The 22,486-nt window shown below is 39.7% G+C and overlaps 1 protein-coding gene across 10 annotated transcripts in view; it reads left to right on the top strand.

Annotated features, from left to right (window-relative positions):
* Positions 1-22,486, top strand: part of COBL (cordon-bleu WH2 repeat protein) — a 157,423-nt gene that overhangs the window by 16,867 nt on the left and 118,070 nt on the right. The window contains exon 1 of one of the 10 annotated variants that reach the window (XM_039714770.1): positions 21,703-21,809. The exons of the other annotated variants lie outside the window; for them this stretch is intronic. The gene's annotated coding sequence lies outside the window, so the exon portion shown is untranslated. Of the gene's footprint in view, positions 1-21,702; positions 21,810-22,486 lie in introns of those variants that run through there. 10 annotated transcript variants of the gene reach the window in all.

Below are 22,486 nucleotides of genomic sequence, written 5' to 3'. Positions count from 1 at the left end.
CAGGACAGATCTACAGCTCTGACTTTCTGTTTCCCTTTCTCGGGAAAGGATGAAGAAGAAACATTCAAACAACTGTTTTCATTTGAGAATCCTTTTCTGCTTAACAGCCCAACAACTAGACTAGATCCTTCCTCCTTTTTTTTTTTTTTTTCTGAAGGGTTTAGCATCTGTGTGAAAGACAGGGAACAAGTTACAGTCAGTGCAGTTTTGTGTTAGTACCGAAGGGCCCTCCCCCCAACCTCCAAAAAAGCATAGCTGGTTTTGGATTGTGTAGTGACTATCTATATTAGGCTAAATATGGAAAAAATATTGAATTCATATAACTTGTCAGAAAAAAGACAGATATATTGTTTGTATTTACATATGTATATGTATATGTATACAGACATTACATTATCAAGTTTTAATTGACATATTAATGCCTTGGTAGAATAGAGCATATGTGTGAACACCATATAATGTTACCCAGTTCCAAGTACAAGCATGGGGGTGGGTTTATTTTGGGAAAAGGAAAAACAGAGGTTACCCTCTGGTAGCTTTTTTTTTCAGGGAAATTAAGGAGTGTGATTCTTTAGCTGCCTTTTGGCAAGGAATTGCTTTTCCATCGTTGTACACAACTGCAATTTAGCATTAATGGAAAAACAGAGTAGTTTGGTGTAAATCCTCCAGACAGTACATCTCATTCTAGTAGGGATTTAAAAATGTTCTGCTGCATAGCTGATGTATTGGTAGAGATTGCTGTTGTGTAGCAGCTGGGATGGAAAAGGAAAGGAGAGTTAGGCAGTTCTTTGTGATCGCAGGCAGAGAGCAGCTACAGGTTTGCTGTTTACATTTTTTAAAAATCTGTTACATGAGATAACACATTCTTAAAAGAAATTAGTGTCTCCCCCATACAGTGGTTTACTGTGAGCCTTTGTCACTAGCAAAGTCACTACCTTGTCTAACAATTATGTTCTCTTTATAAACAGGACTTAGATTTTCAGGACCTATTTGGTCTAGTTCTCCTCAACTTGTTTGTACCAAAGTGCCTCATTTTCTAGTGCTTCCTGATAGCCTGGTGATGTGTGGTAATGACAACATGAATGATCTGCAAAGCTTCAGATACCTCCAGTAATTTTGTGGCAGAGTCCTGTCCATAGGATGTATAGGGAAGAAAGCAACCATAAACTTCACTCTTTGCTAATTTATGTAATTGTAAATCAGAAGTATTTCAGTCTAAACTAGTGATTTTTGAGACAAGTAGCCTCTGTTTTTTGTGAGATGTGAACCTTTAATACAATATTTTAACTTAAATTATATAGTAATTTTTTAAAAGGCCAATTAACACAGAGAAAATATTTATAATTTATGGTAACGTAGTATCTGTGGGGATTGTGGGAACTAGTCTGGAAAGGATAACCTGTCTGAGGCTTTGGTCTCCAACCCTGAGCTGGCGTTGTGTACAAGAGCCAGTGAGGTCAGTTAAGGAGTCTGCAGAACAAACCTTTTCAAGATCACGTAGGCATGACCTTAAACATAATTTAGGATTAAATTGTTTACTTATGTGCATGCATATTCTGTCAAATTTTATGTCCTTTGAAACTGTGGTTAAAACAGACACACCTCTGAAGTGGCTGATTGAAGTAAAGTATCTCTTTGGATTTCTGTGCAAAGACCTGGAGGCTGCTTCAGTGCAGCATCTTCCCAGCGAGAGGCAGCCCAGAAGTCATTGCAAATGTGTGGTTTGATGCCTCCTATATCCTTATTCTAGTTCCTTTGCTGCTGCAGAACCTAAAATACCTCAGGTACAAGTTAGAGGAGCCCCTTGAAAAACTTTATTTGTACATCCAAATTTTATATCAATTTTCTTTTTTTATTTTTTTTCAGCAAACCATTTCTGTTGGATTTGCAGTGAGAATTATCTTCCATTAGTGCATGGCCTAATATATCTTTATAAAACTTCCTTGCAGATCAGAATTACTAGATTCAGAAGTACAGTCAGTTCACGTCCCTGTGACAGGTAAATTCTGCAAATGAAGGTGTAACTGCAGGTGTCCCGACTGTGTGAAGTCAGGTGCTGAACAGAGAATACCTTCCTATGTCTGTGTTGTGGATAGGGCATGGGTGATGCTGTCACACAGTTCTGTGACTGCAATGCTAAATTAAAATACAATACCAAGCAAAATTCAGTCCAGTCCAGCCCTGCTACAAAAAAAGGAGAAACAGTTTCTCACTGCATATCTTTTGGTTTATATATTCCTCCCACTATAGCGTTGTGCAGGCATTGGTAACAAATGAGCAAAGTTGATGTTTTTTGACATTGACAGTGGATTTTTCTAACAGATCCAGCTGTTGGGAAATATGGTTTAAGCATTGTGACAAAACCCTTTTGTTTGTTTAACTCACGTGAACGCAGGTATTGAAGACTGAAGTAAAAAACTGGAAGGTTTATGCTATCTCTGCATTTCAGTTCTGTTTGGGTTCTCATGGCATAGGACAAAGAGCCTTGGTGAGGAGGAGGGATATGAAGCAATGTTTTTTAAAAGGTGTTGTAGGCCTTCGATCTGTAAGGGAAGCCCTGCAGATAGGCCCTCCTTAACGGCGTTCCACTGCACGTTTTAGCTCAGGTCAAGGACCATGGAGCCTTTCTCCTCCTCGCCTGCTCCCATCAATGCATTTCATACGCTGTCAAGTCTGCCTTTTCCACTGTGTTTCTCCTGCTGCCTACACCTACTCTCAAGCCTCTGTCCCGTTCGTGCCAAGCTGTGTCTGTCAGGCCATTGCTGCTGGCTCCTGACCACTCAGCCAGGTTACACGAGTGTCTGTGCTGAGCAGGCAGGTGTAAAAAGAGTCTGATTCTGCCTGCTGGATTATTCTTGGCCAAAGTGTTTCAAAGATAACACAGGTGTTCCCACTTATAAACCCACTTGAGAGGGAGGGCGTGAGCAGGTTTAAGAGAAACAGGGCATAAGCAAGGCAAATCCTGTACATTTCTGTGGCATTGGGATCCCATGAAATCTGACCGAAAGAGATGCATTGATTCATGTTGTGTAAGCTGAGGTTTGGCTCTGAGAGGAAATTCCTTTACCCTTTTTTCCTTTTTTTCTTTTTCTGGGGGTGGGGGAAGGTAGCAGTGGGGGTGTTTTCCTTTCATATCCTTGCTGACTGCATACAGAGGAGCTGTTGTAATGTAGCTACCAGGACTCACTGATGATCAGCTGCAAATATAAATCCAAGATCAAGAAAAGCAAAACAGTGCTCTGTTCCCTCTACGGAAATTGCTTCTCCTTCATTGCCCTAGAAGGATAAATGAAGGAGGCGAGACACTTAGCAGTTTGAATTAAACTGTTGTTTGGAGTGATTTTACACAAAACACTCCCTAGGCAGATCACATGGTGTGCTATATCTATCTGAAAATGAAAATGCTATTACAGAGTGAGTGTCATAAATATACAACTTCATATGGGTTGTTTTAGAAAATAAAGGTAGCACACATGTATGGATTTTATATTTGAAGAAACACGTAGTGATAGACCCAAGGTAACAAGTGATGGGAATCTGTCTTTATACATTTTCACTCACAGTTCAGTTGTGATTTTCAGCTTTCAGATTCCTACTGCATTTTGTGCCAGTTTCTGTGGCAGATAGGTGGGTCAGATGCTGACTTGCAGGTTTGTGTTGAAATAAAGTGGTGAAGGCATGAAGGGAGGGGTTCAAAAGCAGGCTGCTGCTTGTAACAACGCATGTGCCTTGTACATCTTAGATCCTCGAAGTATGTGGAATTTTGATTTGATCCTTTGACTGGAAAGGATCATTAAAAGCAGAGATTTTACCGGTGGTGTCACTTGACAGTTTTGATTTGATGGCACGTGAAAGCAGATGCATAGTTAGCACTAGAGACCATACACTACAAGGAAACAGAGAGGTAATTTTTGTCCTGTGTTTCTTGGTGACACTGCTATGAAAATCTAGGGGTTTTATTTTTTGGTGTTGAATCTTTTTATGCGCAACATAAATACCATTTCTTTAACGTTTTTTAGATATGAATTGTTTTCACTTCGAAAAAAAAAAGTACGTGTTCTGTGTGTGTAGTAATGTATGATATTGAGTGTCCTTAATACCAAATTTTCATCATGAAATACCAAAGTGCAGATTGTCTTTGAGATTGTGACAGCTGGGGACCATAAACTTTATACAGAAACACAAATTTTGGGAGCATTTCTAAAGTGTCAGTTTTCTCTATTTAGTCTTGAGACCAAACTGATAATGGGATGGAATGTGGAGCTCATTTCCAAGGATTAAATCAGACTAATAGGAGCAAGGTTACTTTGCCCATAGCAGAATATCAGTGTCTATTCTGTTGTAAATTTATAATGATGTAACGTATATTAAAAACATACTTCGGTGGGATTCCTATTTGGCTCTCAGCAATAGCTCATTCATTACCTCATTATGATCTGGGAATCCTCCTTTTAGCATATGGTTTCCTTAGGTTCTTGCATGTGCTTCATTTGCTGTGTGTTTTCTTGGTGAATTCACAATCCAACAGCTGTTACTATGAAAAAGCAATTACTGCCTTTTATATTTAATGAATACTGCAACATGCCAACAAGGTTCTTGAGTTTTCAAGAACATTGTCTCATGCTGGACAGATGTCAGACCCCTTCCATTAGTCAGTATTTCAGCCCCTCTGCTAGTGCAATGTCTAAGGTTTCTTAAATGCAAGATACAACAATAGAATAGAAAAGACTAGTTTGTTTTAGGATATTCCTGAGTGCAGAAAGTGTTAATATGCATACTTTTCCCCCCTTCTTTGAAGCTCTTATTCAAACATCAGTATTCACTTAGCTTTTGGTCATTGTAATTGGCATTAGATAGAGAGATCGTGAGAAATCATGGAGTATTATACCGACTGACTTCAGGTCAACCACTGGCAATGTCAGGATGTTCTGCTCATCTAGAACAGAACAGAAAAGGAGTTCAGAATTAAGCAGAGATGAGTAAATTGATGTGGTGAAAAAAAAATTTCTAAAACAACCTATATGAAGTTGTATATTTATGACATTTATCCTATTAAAGTATTTTTTTTCAGATAGATATATTATATTATAGGAAGGGGTTTTTGTGAAATCACTGCAAATTGCAGCTTAATTCAATTGATGTGAGGAAAAACTGATGTGAGGAAAACAGCCACTGTTTTGGGATTTCTGGATCAAGCTGTAGAATGACTGATGTAATAGTAAGCATTTTTCTGTCAGGAAGTTGAATATGCCTAAGGCATCTGGTTTTATTCCATCAATTTATTATTTTCTGCAACATGATGTATAATCTTTCTATAGTGACTGTAAAAAATGTGCCTCCCCTTTTCTTTCTTGCTCCAAAATGGAATACTGTAGAATATTTATAGTATATGCAACAGGAGTAGAGACAGTGGTCTCTTTTTTTTTTTTTTTTTTTTTTTTCCTGTTGCAGACAATGCCTTACTTGTGATACTGAAGATTGGCTTTCAATGAAGATTAGCTTTCAACAGATTACTGAAAAAAAAGAACAGATACACTGGGTATCTGGCAGTACTAAATTTCTCTGCAGACCCTTTTCAGCTGGAAAGCGTGGCCCTTTAGACAGCCTTTGGATAAGTCTGGGTCAAATGTTACTGGCAGTCTTAAAAAGTAATTAAAAATGTTAGTGAGTTGTTTTAAACTGAGGGCTGAGTTGCAGAATGACAGATTTCTGATTATTAACTAATGGAAATATCTGTAGGTTAAGTTCAGAAAACCGCAACTCTGAATCTCTCTGCTTGCGCAAAGCAGCAAATGTAGTAGTTCATATGTCTAATTCTTCCAGCAGCCCTGCTGTTGCTTTTTGGAGAGAGTAGGCATTTGCTCTCTGCTCTTCTCAATTTCTAAACAACTTCCTTACATGTTATTAACAGTCATGAATTTTGCTGAAAATGTAAAATGTGACTCCTTATTATGACACAGGTAATTAATAGAAGTAAAATGTGATGAGAGTGGTTCTGAAGCAACAGATAGTGTAAAATCATGACCTTTTTAAGAAGAAGGGGTGTGTATCCTCTTTCTTGTTTCCCAACTGGATTTAGGCTTTTTCATCCTTTTATCAGTGCTGTAGTACTCCAAGTTTTAAGCATACCTTCTTGCCAACAGTTGCCAAGATAGGATCAATCTGGCAAGCCACATCCTTCTCCTTTTGTTTATTTTTTTCTTTGATTTTTATTTTCTTTGTTTCTGCAAGTTAATTTTTTCTCATTTCATTTTTCCCCAGTTTGTACAAATATGGCCTTCACATTTGTTCTATTTCTCCTGATGCTTTCCACCCTGAAGATGCAATTAATGTGCTACTATTCTATCTAGTCCCAAGCAAGATTTTACAAGAGTATCATTACTGCTGTTGTCTCGTGGATTTACTGTAAAATCAGGAAATGATCATGAGAAATCATCTACACCTTTCCATTTTCTAAGTTAAAATAAAACACTATAAGTACTAGTAACATAGATTTGCTTACATTTTTAAATGATGGACCCTTTTAGCTCTATTGGTGTAATGGTAGGTGGAAACAGTTTAAAATCTCCATGCCTTGTCCACGGTTTTCTTTCATAAATCTTGTGTGCATGTTTTTTTAAACAGAAAAATATAAAAGTTCTCAGTTTCATGGATAGTTTGCCAAATAGACGTTGCTCAGAAATAAACTTTGGTAATAGGATATGTATGTTAAAGAGGTCTTGGAAGCCGGTTATTTCGTTGGTTAAGGAAGGGTAATGGACCTTTAATGTAATGGACAATGCTGATTCACAAACCAAGGGAATTAAACATTTATCAGTTTTATTTCTGTAAGGATTGTTACAAAATCAGCCAGACAGTTGTTCCCCCAGGCCCAGGGTTAGCCCAGACGCCTTTTGTGATTCGATTAAGTTCATTCTCTAATGATGGCGTAATTAGCGCAGTTTTGCCAGAGGAAAGGGGATTTCTCTTTTGGCTCCTGTATTTGTTTTCCACCGTGAACAATAAGAAGGCAAGAGCTAAAAATAGTGTTTAAAAGCACTATTCAGAAAGCTAGTCGGAGCGTCCCCTCTGACACGCCGGAATAGCGCGGGGCGCGGGCAGCTGCGGCCGGGCTGCGCTCAGGTTGAGGGAAGGGAGGAGGAGGAGAGGAGGAGGAGAGGAGGAGGAGGAGGGAGCTCCGGCAGCCGCGGGCAGCAGAGCTCCCCCGGGCGGCGCCTGGGCCTCTCTGCCCCGCTCTGCTCCTTCGCCGAGCGCTGCGGGCAAACACCCGACCTTGTTCATTCCTTAAAAATACCGGCATCAGCAAACAAACGTTTGGTATCAATATGAAAAAGGACCTTCTGTTTTGGTTTTTTTTTTTTTTTTTTCCCCCCCGCTCTGCCTTTTTTTTTTTTTTTTTCGCTCTCAGGAGAAAGATAACAGGTTTTAAAGATTCGAGAACAGAAGCGATGCTGTAAACTGAGCATTACAGAGGGCTGGAGCGCCTCCCCTGTGAAGACCGGGCAGAGACGAGTTGGGCTTGTTTAGCCTAGGGAAGAGATGGCCCCAGAGAGACCTTATAGCGCCTTCAGTACCTAAAAAAGGCTTACAGGAGATCTGGAAAGGGACTTTTTACAAGGTCATGTAGTCATAGTACAAGGAGGAATAGATTCAAACTGAAAAAGAGTAAGTTTAGATTGGATATTAGGGAAAATTCTTTGTTGTGGGGGTGGGGAGGCACTGGAACAGGTTGCCCAAAGTTATGAATGCCCCGTGCCTGTGCCTGAAAGTGTTAAGGCAAGGTGGGATGGAGCTCTGGGCAACCTGATTTAGTGGAAGATGTCCCTGCCCATGGCAGGATGGTTGGAAGAATCGTAGAATCACCAGGTTTGGAAGAGACCTTCAAGCTCAGCCAATCCAACTGTCCACCCAGTCCTATCACTGTAACCCCTAAACCACATCACCCAGCACCAGATCCAGACATCTCTTGAACACCTGAAGGGCTGGGGACTCCACCACCTCCCTGGGCAACCTATTCCAATGCCTGACCACCCTAACAGTGAATCTTTAATTTTGATCTCTCCTGTCTCATTTTAAGGCCGTTTCCTCTGCAGTCATGGCAGAAGACATGAAGACTATATTTAAGGTCCCTTCCAACTCTAAATCATTCTGTTTCTACATGTGAATAATTTAAATAGATCCATATTTCATATTTTACATGCCCACTTTGCATGCCCAATTATTATAATTAGTTATTACAATTTTTTTTTACACACCCATTTTACCAACAGGTGGCCACAGCAAATGACCAGGAAGCTCTTGAACTCAAAGTTGTGTTCCCATCACTGTAGTTCTCAAAAAAGGGTGTCAAGGTGTGAGCATAAGAAAGTCGGCAACAGTTCAGATGCCTTACTAACAGTGACAGGTATCTCTATGACATGAGTTGCTTCTTTTGCTTTTTTTAAAAAGTGATATGTTTTTGAAAATTAGGACCATTAGAATTTGGCTAATTTGTCTCTGTTTTTAAGACCGTTGCTGCTAATGTAATCTGTGTGAAAAGTTAGTATTTTAATGATGGTAATCCTTGGCTTACTGGCATGTATTGAGTAACAAGGCAACTGAAAACCTGAAGTAAAAATGCAGGGATGGGGTTTTGTGTTTCAGACAGTACACAGAGCTTGTCTGCCACCATCCATATGTGTTGCTGCATCCCTGTGTGGTGATACTGTAAGAGGAAGCTGCAGTTGCTTTACTTCAGCACTTGACGTTGAAGGAGCATTCCCTGAGCTGGATTTAAGAAACTGCTGTTTATTTCTTTAAATATTTGATTTTACTGGGTGCTCTTGTGGTTTATTTTATCTTTGTATTTCATGGGATTTGTGAGTTCATTTTAATTAAAGAAGAGGTCTGGCTTGTTTAGATGGTAGACTTTAAAGTTTCTTCTGGTGTACTGCCAGCCAAAGCTGCAGGACAAAGGTAAGACTGAAGCCCTCTTGCCAAAACCTGAGGCAGCACATGATCCCATGCTGCTGGCCTTACGACAAGGAATTCTGCCACCTCTGTGCTGCAGGTGAAGCTTCTCATTGGCCTTCTTAGTTTTCTTGGGTGGTTTCATAAGGCACATCCTGTGTTTGACATGGGGTGAAAGTGACCTGAGTGGCTCAGGGTGGGGAGAGGTGTATTGGCCTGAGAGTTTTGCATTTTTTTTACTGTGTAGCCCTTCTGGGTCTGGCATGAACCTGGAGTTTAGTGGGATCTGCTGGTGTTGGCTTCCACACTCTGTTAGTTGGTGTTCTTCTGCAGAGGCTGTATTTTCTCACGCAGGGCTTCTTGCACTCAGCCTGATGCTTAAGTCACTTTTGGGTCTCAGACAGCTCAGGTCACTGGGCATGTTGTCAAGACACTTCTTTGTTGGGGAAGATGCTCTTCCATGGTGTCTGAGCACTTTGCTGTAATATGCGTGTTTCCAGAGAAGGACAAACTGGATGAGCTTCAAGAGGTGGAGGGATCTGTCTGAGTTGTAGAGAGATCTGCCTGCAGCAGAGAAATGAATGGAACCTTCCTGTCCCACAGCCTCTGCTTGTGCCTCAGCTGCGGATCCCCAGGCAGTGTTCCTGAACTGGAGAAGTCAAATTTGACATTTTATTTATTCTCAGCATCTCCACTTTTGCTGGTGTTGTTGATTTTTAGCTGTGTTGTGCATCACTTCCAGGGGACAGCCCTCGTGAGGAATGATACAGCCTTTCCAGTTGGCTCCAGAGCAGGGCATGACTGAGCCCCTGTGCAGGACTGGGATGAACCCAGATGGCAGCTGCCAGCTGGGCGCTGGGAGGAGCATCTACCCTTTTTGTTAATGTGCTGCAAACCTGTATACTTGTCCTTTAAATAGTCTTTCTCTTGCCTCATCTCCCTCCCCATTTCCCCAGTTTATATCAAGACACTGCCTAGGAAAATACTTGGAGGGATATAGCTGTATTTGGGCTCTGCATGTCTGTGGCTTTTCTTCAGACTACCTGAAGAAGAGACTGCAAATAATAGAAATAATTACTTGTAAAATTACTTGTTAATACCAATGAAGTCAGAATAAGACTTCTTTTAATATCACTTGTTTCTTCTTTCAACAATTAAGATGTTTAGGGATTGACAGAAATCTGCTTTTATATATACACATAATGAAATGCAACAAACCACATTGCTTGTCTACTTGACAGCAGTTCTTTGTAGGTATGAGTTTGCTGATTCAAGGGAGAAACTGCTGAGTGAGGTTAGGGTTAGGCTATTTAATTTTTATTATGTGTTATTTCTATTCATGCTACCACTAATTGTTCAATATTAATATCATATGTAAAGGGTTTTTTCTCTATCCTAAGACTGTTCCATCCTCCTCTGCAGCAGAAATGAAAAGCAATATTATGCTACACTCTATTTTCCCATTAATATCACTGGTATAAGAAATTTTTCTTTTTTATCTTTGGCTTCTTTTTTCTTTCTGTTTCAAATTTCTTCTGAATCTTCAGATATTTTTTCACCATTTCATGCCACCTACTTCTACCAGCTATGCAGACTGAGTGCACAAAAAAAGGGTGTGTGGAATTCATAAGCCCAACCCAGATATTTTCAGTTGTCCAGACTCTTCCAAGTTTAAAAATAAGTGGTTAAACTTGTTATGTGACACCGTTCATATATGTTTAATTTAGCTGTCATTTGCCAAGACTATGAACATGCCAGGTATTCATTCAGTCAAAGATTAAACTTTTAAGTCATTATTTGCTTTGAGAGAAGAAGCTGTAGCGAAATGAAATTTTCACTCTTCCTACCCTGTCTCTCTGGACCTGATCCTGTGGTCAAGGACATGTGTGATAAAGCATAGCTTGCTTTTAACAACAGCATGGTCAGGATAATTTGAATAAGGTTGATGTATTAATAAGTCTTTAGATATTAACAAGGAAACAGGGCTGCCTGCAAACACTACTTTGGTTAATGCCTGTATAATGGCTTGAGTACCTGGAAGTGTTTGATTCACTCAAGGCAGACTTTTTTGCTGCTGATGTCAAGCATATGTCAGGAGGCATCTGCTTCTGGGCATTCATTTGCTGCTTCATAATAAGCAGAAAGGATATGTGATTTTTTATATCAGTGAGCATGGTTTTTGATACTTGCATGCTAGGCAAAACCTTCAGTGTACTCTGTTACTGTGTTTCTGGACGTAGCAGATAAACTGCTCTGTCAAATCTAGTGCATCCTCTTGTGAGGATGTGATAATTACATTATAGCCAACAAATGACGCCATTAGAATCACAGAATGAGCTAGGCTGGAAAAGACCTTGGACATCATCAAGTCCAACCTAGGGCCTGACCCCACCTTATCAACTAAACCATGGCACTGAGTGCCACATCCAGTCTTTTTTTAAACACCTCCAGGGATGATGACTCCACCACCTGCCTGGGCAGCCCATTCTAATGCCCAACCATTGGAATGGGCTTCTCTTTCTGTGAAGAATTTTTTTCTAATGTGTAGCCTGAGCTTCCCCTGGCACAGCTTAAGACCATGATGCACAAATGCCTTCATGTCTGGGCGCATGAATGGTTCCATGTCTGTTTCTCTGGCTCTGAACATGGGTAGTGATGATTCACAAGTGGTTGCAATTGCTCATGTCTTCCATTATTGCATGGTAATATTTCTGTCATATAATTTTGTCACCCCCTACTCAGGATGAGGGAAAAAAAACATTTGGTCAAGCAGTTTTCGAAACACATTCATCTTTTGATGGCTGATCTGTTCCCAGATGCTGTGAAATTGGATTTAGCGTGCTATGAGGCCTGGGGCAACTGCAGTCTGAGCTGGAAATGTACTTGCTTTGAAGTCAGCATTTGGTGGCAACCTTTTGTAGAGCAACAAGTAGTAATCAACAAGATCTGCTTGTGCCTGTGTTAGTAGATGTCCATAATAATTTCTTTATTCATATTGTTGTAGAGGAAGTTGATAGAAGATGCTGTACAGAAACAATGCTGTACAGAAACAGCTGAATCTGAACAGTGAATATAATTTGTATATTGTTTAGTCCTGCTTTTAATATGTTACTGACTCAGAAGCAGAAATGATGGCATATAGCCTGATAATATACATTCTACATCAGATATATATGCATGATACACATTTGGGTAAGGGGAGAGCAGCCTTTACATGCTGTATGTCATGAGAAGGTGTGAAGCAGGCCTGTGCTTTTGTCAATTATGATGTGCAGCAGATGTGGCTGTGGAAATGCTTTTGTGTTCCTGGCAGGAGAGTTCTCCCTTCCTTCCTACGCTGTTGTGAGTAGCCCGTGCTAATTCAGCAGAATTTATCCTGAAGTACAGGGGTCAGCTGAGCTTGCAGGGATTGCACCAGTTATTTCTTCAGTGCTAGAATTAGAACACAAGGGAGAAAAGCCCCTTCACTCTTGTTTTGGTAGATGTAACTCTGGGTTTCTCCTGTCTTGTTGCTTTGCTTGTTGCTTTGCAGTTTATGTTGGGCTCAGAAGAGATTTTTTTGGAGGAGCATGGCTCTGTAAGCTGCATTCAGGATTTTCCTGTCTGGGAAGTCAAATAAGCAAGAGAGGGGATGCTAGGTCTGCTTGCTAGCAGTTGAGTGTTCTCATCATCTCTCTTTGGGAAGCAGAGTGCCAACACATGTCAAGTGAGCAACTGTTAGGCGCTGGCTCAGGGAGTGCTCTCTCTATGCTGGTAATTTCACCAATTATCACTATGCCACTGGTCTTCCTATTTCAGAGGAGGTGACCAGAGAAATTGTGGTGTGGCAGGTCTGACTTTATCTGGCGTCCTCAGATTTCCTTGACCTCTCTGACTCATTTTAGAATCGGAAATGGTAAAAAGGCAGGGTGGTAACACATGAAGATAGCCTTGCTTGCTTTTTTAATTGATGTTTTTTCCTCTCTCCCCTTTTATTTTTTGCAACGCCTTAGTTGTATTCTCCTGGTTTTCTGTAAGATGTAGTAAGAGCATTTAAGAGAACTGTGCCTTTGCAGAGCTAAAAGGCAGCTGGTTGGATGCCCAGGGCAGTACCATGTAGTTGCTCTCCACTTCCCACAGCTTCTCTAGGTGCCATGCTACTGATGCTCCCAAGTTCTTTTGGTACCTGAAAGCTGCAGTCTCACTGGGAGAGACAGAAAGTGGGGCTGTCAGCACAGAGGTGAAACTGAGCTCTGCTGAGGTTCTGGCAGAATGAAAACCTGGCTTTCTGCAACATCAGTGGCAAAAGTCCTATTGACTTAACTGAGTCCAGGATATCTTTGTTCTGGTTTTCATCAGTTGTGATGAGGAAGCTCTGTAGTCAAACACTTCCAAACTTGTGCTTTCATTCACTGTTGCCAGGTAGGGGCTTTGAGATGGAGCAGACACCCTTATTTCAGCAGAGTCTGCTAACAGCTTGTGTGGCCATGCAGTGCTAAATATAAGATTATTTCATGATGCTCTCTCTTCACCTGTATTTTTTTTAATAATTGGTTTTTTTTCACTGGTTAATTTGGTTTCAAGTTAATTGATGAGAGCAAGAAAAGCTAATGTACTAGCTTTTCATAAGTGTCTGGAAAGTTGGTGGCTGGTAGGGAGAAGAGGCCTTGTAACCAGTGAGGTGACAGCTGCAGGATAAGGTCCAGAGTTGAAGGCAGTCATTAAGTGCTCCAGCACTGAAAAGAGCTCATGAGACTTGTCACCCTTTCTTATATGAAAAGCATTTCAGACAAGACAAGGAACCTGGAAGAAATTGGATGTCATTAATGCTGCTGTTTCTTTGTTTTTGACAAGGAGATGGAGGTCTCTTGGTTAAAAGACCAGCTCTAAATCACCATTTTTTTGTTGCTTACATTTGAGGTATCTTTGCCTCTTGCCACTTCTAGTGTAACTGTGGCAGTTCATGTTATAAGGTAGTCTAATATATCCTGTTTCTTCCTGTGTGGGTGTTATAGGCTCTGCTGAGTGTGCAGCTGGCTCAGACATGTCTACAAAATCTTGCAATCACTGCTGTGATGCCCCATCAGTAGTTACAGGGCAGCCTCAAGCATGTTTGCATGGAGTTATCTCTTGAGCAGCATTTAAAGCTCCTCAGCAGCAGATGCCTTCAGTCTCTTGGTGATGTTTTCTCATGGATAACGTAACGCCATTCCTGTGGATTCCAGGCTGCTGACAGGAAAGTCTTGGTTTTACTCTGTAAAGTCCATAATGGTCCTGACTCCTGCCTGTTTCCTGTCTCCTGAGCCAGTGCCACACATCAGTGAAATGCCCACAATAATCATCCTTGATCTGAGTGTGTGTGATAAAGAGGGAGAGTATTTGGCTCTTTCCTCTCTCATTTGATACTGTCTGGGTGTGTCGACATGCCTGATTTATCAAGATTTTCTTTATAATGTGCTCTAGTTTGCACTGCATGAGGCCTATATAATTTTTGGTTTTGAGCGATATAAAATCCATTAAGTAACGTGTATGCCTACAGGATACATTAAAGAGAATTTTCAATGGAAACTAACTAAAAAAATTGGATTTGCTGGCATATAAAAATCATTACAACACTTCTTTTCTTACTTGATAAATCAGGATCATACTTCAGAGTCCTCCTGTTTGGTGTTGTAAGTGTATTTATGTGCTAACATCTGCAGTATTCTTTTTGGTCAGACATTCTGGTATCTATATTAATGTAGCTCTCTCACCTCCATACTAGAATTGGAGTGGCGTTTCTTACTTAAAGTTATGATTTGCTTTTAATAAACCAAAATACTTTAATTTTAGTTTAAACTGAGAAGTACTTGATTCCTGTGTCATTTTGAAAGAAGAAAATATCATAAAAAAATGAAAGCAAAATACTTGTGGTTCTAATAAGAAATTTATCTAAGCAAATCAGCACCAGAAAAATACACACAAAGTCAGCTGAAGCTGTGAGATTTCCTCATAAAAGCACATGTGGCATCCGAGAAGTACAGGGTCTGACAACAGTTTAGACTTGTGCCAAAGTTAGATGTTTCTTTATCTCATTGACACTGCATTTGTTCCTCATTAACTTCATTTAATATACTGCTGTATATGATTCCTTGCTGTGTGTATTCCTTGGAGTATGTATTAAAACCGAATTATAAATGCTAATTAAGATGATTAGGGAGAGTAAGGAATGTCCTGGCACCTCTGAATCTTTTTCTCTGTGAGTGAATGTAAACTATATCTTACAAAAAAATGCATTGTTAGATATTTTAGGGGATTTTTTTTCTAGCTCCAAAGAGAAGCTTATCAGCCCTGTAGTTCGGGAGGTGGCTTCTTGTATGTCATGTAGTTTTCTACATTTAGAATTCACAGAATAACTCTAGATTTAAAAAAAGGGGTAAATTCACGCCTTTTGTCTTCTAGATCAGGAAATCCAAAGCAAGTTGTCTTCTTGTTTATCTTCCAATACGTCAGCAGATGTGGACTTTTGAATGTATGGGTAACAGTGGGCACTGGACTTGGACACAGCTTTCCCTTCTCCGCCCCAGGAAATTTGATGTAAGGTCAGCTGTGATAAGATCACGGGTGCTTCTCCAACGGCAAGTGAATTTGAGAGGAAGCACAGAGGTGCTTCCCGTTTTGGGGGAGAGTGCAGTGCAGCTGGAAAATAAATGGCTTTTGTAGTCCTGCCTGCTGTGTTTTTTGTCTCTCCTGCCCAAATCCTTGTAGCTGAAGAAACTTAGTAGGTTTCAGAAGCACAGCTACACTCTATCAGCCTGTAAAGCCATTGGGGTAGTTGCTATTTATTAACTGAATTCCTGCCTAGAAGTACATGTTTCTAATGTTTTGAGAAGCCTTTTGGGTCCAAGGGGTGCTTTGGAACTGGGCCAGGATGCCTCTTTACTCTGGTCAGAGCCTTTAACTTTTGTCTGTGTCCTTTTCTTTGGTACATCAAGGTTTTCTGATGTATCTGTGATCTTGTCACCATTTGCAGATAGTTGAGTGGAGGTAGGTAGAATAACATAGGTGTAATTCTGAAAATTCTCCCTTAATAACCATTGTCTGCCTGTTTTTGCAGGATCTGTTTGTGTCAGGGTGAATAGATGAAATGAGCTTCAGTGGTGTATTCCTCGAGCATTGTCACTGGATGAGGAATTATGATCTGTCAGCTTACAGTAACAGTTGTTAGTGTTCACCCCACATGTACCTATTTAAACAGGTGATCATGCACGTAATCATTATTCCTCATCTGCACCTCAGATGGACACTGTTTTAAGGCTGCTTCTAGTTGAAAAAAGTATTAGTACAAATAATATTCTGTAGTAATTAGTTAGTGGTTTTCCACTGAATTGCTCACTGCCTTCTAAGCATATTATAAAACTTAGGAATTAGCCAGCACAGTAGATCACATCAGAATTTCATTAACCATATATATTGTTTTTCCTTGATTCTTTCAAAACTATTGCATCTTCTGTGGGAATAAGGCAAACACTTTACTGCAAAGAGCACTAATCTATGGTCTTCAGACCTCTAGAGAGTGATTCTGAGGAAGTGGTAGTGAGGTTAAAAGTCTGTAGGTACAAAAATAGAGTGCAATCTGGGAGCAATCTGTGTTTAACAATACAGTGCAAATGCACCTTGAATTTGCAAGTTAGTTGACAGTGCAAGTCACTACAGGAGAGTTTATAAATCAGTGTTGCTAAGCAATAAACTTTTATTGAAGGTGATTGTTGATAAGAGATTAAGAAAGGACAACCACCCTGAAATCTGAACAACACCTATCATTTCAGGGATAACATGCAGTACAAGTGTTTCTGAAATAGCTTCAGGCTTGAGAAACCATACCTTTAGCCTTTTGACCCCTCTAGAAACAAATAATCTGCTCATTGCTGACATGATTCACTGTTAACAAACATGATAAAGACTATTGTGTGTTAATAAAGCCTATTAGAACTGGCAAGGTACCTTTCCAGACCTAGAGAGCTCGTCATGGAGTTGTGACATCCTCACAAAACCACACCTGAGAGGCAGCAGAGTTGAGCATCTGAAGGATGTCCATTTGCCCACAATAAGCAGAAGGCCAGCAGTGCTTCCAGCCTGCTTGGAAATGCTCTTGCTTTGTCTCATGACAGTGTTTTCCACAGGTGAGCATGGTTAGTAAGAGTCCAGTTAACCAACATGAACCTGACTATAACCTCATGAATAATGCTGAGAAATCTCATTAGTTGGCTTGCCAGAGATTTTAACCTTATGTTTTCCACACTTCAGCCATAGTATTTGCCCTCTGAAGAGAATTCAGTGTGCAAGTGGATTGTCTGCATGGTTGTAGCCTGCTATCTGCTCAGCTGAGCGTCTGTAACAGCACAGTGATGATTTGAGAGCACAGAGAACAGAGCAGAGTGCCCTGGTAACAGGGCTTGGGCATTTTACAGTGTAAGCATCAGTATTTTGGTTTTCTCTCTTAATTACATTTGGGATATTAGCGTGGATGGCTTTGGCATTTTGTTTATTTGGTTTGGTTTTTTGACTAACCAATGCCATTATGCTTACGTGTCAATAATGTAAAAATAGAGTTCTCTTTTCCCACTGAAGCATACCATGCAAAGCAGCCTGGTTTAGTCACAGATGAAGGAATTGGATGATATTTCAGCTGAGCACAAGCAATATGATGTTTTCCTTAAGTGTTTTCTTTATTTTAATATTATTGTTGCTTGCAATCAAATGAGACGAACAGCTCAATACTTGATAAATGGGGAAAAAACATTGTGACTTTGTGGATAATGAAGGAAGACGTCAAAAATGCTGCTAAAAATAAGATTGGATGGCTGTTCATTGAATGCTTTGCACTACTGCATTACTGTTTTCTCGGAAAGTCAGTTTAACAGCAATCTTTTGATTTTGGTCAGCATGAAACTGACAGCCAGTTTTAGCTGATGTAGTGATGGTTAAACATATTTGAGTCCTAAAGCCTAAATGTTTATTGCCTGTATTCATGTTTTGATTCATCTGCAGCTTCTCTTCTGGCAAATGTTGTGAAAAGAGCAAGGCATTACCATCCCTACCTAGAGTGCTGTTTTTCTACTTCACTTTTCCAGACCACATTTTTTTGAAGGTGAAGCTTCTTACCTGTCCTCCAGCATGAAGTGCTGGTTTCATTTTATTTGAATCACATATCCCAAGCTAAAGGGTTAAAGCTATTTGTGTATCTCTGACTGAGAGATATGATATCGCTGTATTCTGATTGGAGAATTTTACCTTTCCAAAATAGAACTTACCTGTGCTTTCTTGCCTTTAATCACCAGAGACTTCTGTTCTTCTTCAGCATGTGATTTAGCAGATTAGGTAAATAATTAAATAATGTTAACTGCTCTCCCATTTCATTCCTCTTTACTGATGTGCAACCCAGTGGAGTTGTACAGCATGGCACCAGCTCGTAGTGTGGTCTTTGCCACACACTGAACATGTGGGTGGTATCTCAAAAGTCCTATGATACAGCTATTAGTGATACAGACCTAACAGTGCTTATTCAGGCAGTGTTTTCATTAACTGCAGCGGGCATGTACCCAAATCTGGGGATTTGGCTGCTTTTTAAAAGATTTTATTTAGGGCTTGTCTTCTATCTTGTTTTGGGAACTGATACAGGTAGATCTATTGGGCTCCCTGGCATGGCTGTGGTTGCTCAGTGTAAAAGCATTTGTTAGGCTCCAGTGTTATTCCTTGATCAGTTAAAGCCCACCTCGTGTACAGGTCCATCCCTGCTTTCACTCCAAGAGAGGGCTTTCTGAAGTAGCAGTGGGGAGCACTGCATGGCCCATGCACTACAGGAGATCAGGTTAGAGTGCTTCTGGCTTCTTCTGGCCCTAAAAATGACTCTGTTGTGAAATTGGTATGTCAACTGCTCTGTACCAGATCTTGAGAGAATGCGTCAGTGACTGGAAGGAGAATTAGGCTTTTGTTGGAAGATAGTGCTCTATGATTCTTAATCAAAATTGTGCGTGATGTATAAAAACATGATTATTTGAGGATACCAGCCACAGGCTAGCAAATAATTTAGCCTTCCAGTCAGAGGATGAGCCCTCAGTATTTCAGCTACATTGAGTCTGAGTCCTGGGGCAGAAGCCTGTTTTCTCTTCTAACGCAGCCAAGCAATGTCTCACAAGGACCAGAGTGGCTAGGTCTTTGCTGTGTGTTGGGACACATTTCAGCCTCTCATGAAATGGGTCATATATGGGCAAATGCCTCTGGCAGCAAATTTTGTAACAGTTATTCACTGGCACATGCAAGACCAGGAAACTGCAGCTCAACGCTTTTAAATGATTGATTGGTTAAGTTGGTGAAAAGTTTGAAATTGCAGAGATAGTATTAGGAACTACTTCCATTAAACTGTATCATCTCACCTTGACTTCTGTTTATTTTGCTTTAACTTCACCCTTGGGCAACCATGATTGTTTACTTCCATCCTTGCTTCCTCTTTTACAGATGTGCTCATTCTATTTGCTTCTGGTCTTTATTTCCTTTTCTTTTCTTCTGGCATAGAAACTTTATTTTTAAAATACATAAAGCTGTAGGGTTTCTCATCAGTAGAATCAAATGGAAGATCAAAAATATAATTAAATAACTTTCATTTCTTTGCCAGAAACAAATTATTTTTTCTTGTCTATTTTGGGTGACTTTATCATGCCCGCAAGGAAATAATTTTCATTGAGTGAAAATTTTCATTTCTGTCAGTGTGATCCTGCCTTAAAAATGGAATGATATTTTACAAGTAATATGAAATTCCAATGGATGTTTGAAAAGAGAAAAGCATAAAATAATTACATACTATAGTAGCCATGGAATTCAGAGTAAAAACTGCTAAAACAAAGCTGCAACTTCTTTTAAAAAATTAAGTAGAGAATCCCAATTGTTGCCTGAGCCATATCCACTGGTAATCTAGTTCATTCCATCTTAGAGTGTGCTGAAGATTTCAACTCTTTAGAAAGTGTAATATTTGTGTAATTAATTTTACCAAAATACTGTAAAATCATATTGGAAACAAGTTACTACAATAGTAATGCATTATATGCATTACTATTGTAGTAACTTATGAGACATTTATATAGGTTACATTATAATGTAACCTATATGAGATATTTTAAAGTTTACATTACCTGTGTTGCATGTAATTGTAATGAATTTACAATACATTTAAAATACATTTAGTCTGTGATAGATAAAGTAAACTCGATAATGTTCTTTGATATTTTCATTTTGTTTTTAATTTAATTGGTTAATTTAAATGTTATAGGTGGCAAAGTGGAATGGAGTTCTAGTTTATGCTGTAAGGCTGCCTGGGTGAATTTGTGCCTCTCTAGTAGTTACGGACGTTATCATGCTCTCCTGGTGTCTGTTCTCAGTCTCTCTGAGATTTGTTTGACTTTTGGTTTCCATTTTCAGAATTCTTGAGGTGTGTTTATCTTCCTGCTGATCTGTTTGTATTTCCTTTACATTTGTGTTGTGTATGTTACAGTTTTTCTGAGCTGCTGCATCAGAAACTGAAAGGATTTTACTTACAAAGAGGAAACTTAGCATGCTGTTTATTCTGATAAAGTGGTTGTCCCTTTCCTACCCAGTGATATGATTTTCTTTGCTTTGCCATAAGCAACAAACAAAGAATGAAAAGGAAATGTTCTCTGAAAGATATCTTCTTCACAAGCTAGATCACTGGGCATGAATGACTTCTACCCTGCTGTGTCGTGGTGGTTTGGAGTATGAGGTGTGTGCCTCAGGGCTGGGCTTCTGACTTTGCTGTACAAGTTGCCAGGGGAAAGGGAGCAAGTGAACATACATGCACAGATTTCCCCTCAAAAGACTGTAGGAGTCCAATCACCTGAAAATCAAGAATGTTTATTCCCATGTTTCCTGGTTTTCACACAAGGGATGCTGTGTCTCTATTTTCTCATCACTGAGCATGTTGGTTTGTTTCTCCTAATTATGAGATGGGCTATGCATAACTATCACAGAAAAACCCTTTGCACCTCTTTGAGACTTTTGACCAGACTGCAAGTTGACTTGACCAGAGTGTGATAGTTGGCCATTATTATTTGTCATAAAAAATGAATGTTTCCCATAGTTATGCTATGATAAGGGATGGTTGAGTTTTTGTTTCATTTTGGACTCGATTTTTCTTGGTTTTGTTGTTGGGTGGGGTTTTTAAGGTTTCTTGGTGGTTTTTTTCTCCTTTTATTTATATTCTTAATTTTTTTTCCCCTGCAGTTTGTATGTGTTTGTTTGTGCTTTCTTTGTTGCTCTTACTTGTTTAAAATGAATGGTTAGAGAGAGACTTTGCATAGAAAAGACTAGATTCTACAAACTGGTGAATTATGGAGCACTTGCCAAAGTCCTGCTGATGTGCATGGAATAAAGTCTGTTCTGTACCTGTTAAATTGCCTTTGTTTTTACAGGGTAGAGAGGATTATTTATTGGGAATGGTGGAAATGGGTAGCATTTCACTGTTTCGCTTTCAGTTTTTTCTTTTTGCCTCTGTGTGTGTGTGTGTGTGTGTGTGTGTGTGTGTGTGTGTGTGTTAGACCTTATCTGAAGAAAGGCAATCTCTGCATAGCTTTGCCCTGGGCGTGGAAGTCCCGGGACCACTGCTGCTCAAAAGAGAGATCACGTTTTTCTCGAATGGGATTGTAAAGTCCAGGTTGCATTCTGTTGCTTGGTAGTTATATATTAATAAATTGTAGGTCCAAAGGGCTTGTGTTGCCTTGTCTTGAAGTTCATAATCTGATGAAACTTCTTTTCATTTCTCTTGTGTTTCTTCTGTGCTGAACTACAGAAACACTGATCATAATTGTCAGTGGTAGCTGCAACTGTAACAGGTCAGTTTTCTTATTTTTCCTTTTCCATCTTGAGAATCCTGATGCTTTTACTGAGAACTGTGCTGGTAGGTGATTTATATATCCTGCCTAGCTATTTCATGACTATATGCATTTTTTTTTCCCATTTACAGTTAAGTGAGATTAAGTAGTTCAAGCCTTAGTAAAAGCCACTGTATGTTTGTGTATTAGAATCAGCTGCTTGTTTTCACTGTCTCTGTCTCAAGGACTGGATGGAAGCATTCATGTCAAGGACTGGATGGAAGCATTCATGTAACCATGAGTTAAACCTGATCATAGATCTGAAGTGTTCCACTTGTAACTTCTCCTGCAGACTAGGAGCAGGTACAGGGTCTTAACAGGTATCTCAGTAGTGAGCACAGTGAAAGATATTTGTGGAGAGAAGATGGCTGTTGAACTAAATTTAGATTGAATTTATCTCACACTGAAGAATGGTATGCAACTTTTTTATAGTATGTTGTGGTTATAGCATGGAAAGTACCCTTTCTTCCCATGCTCAAAACAGGCTTTTAAATCACTCACTTTCTTTGTGCATTATTTTAGTGGGATAAAAATAAGGCTTTTATTATGGAGTGCTTTTGTATTGTCCTCTATAACCATTGTTGCTCTGACAGAGAAAGATGAATTTTTTTTTTCTCACTCACATTCAATAGTATTAA

Source organism: Passer montanus, unplaced genomic scaffold, assembly GCF_014805655.1.
Source record: "Passer montanus isolate IOZ18808 unplaced genomic scaffold, ASM1480565v1 scaffold31, whole genome shotgun sequence".
Taxonomy (NCBI): Eukaryota; Metazoa; Chordata; class Aves; order Passeriformes; family Passeridae; genus Passer; species Passer montanus.
Note: the sequence above shows the minus strand (reverse complement) of the source record. Positions and strands in the feature narration are given on the sequence as shown.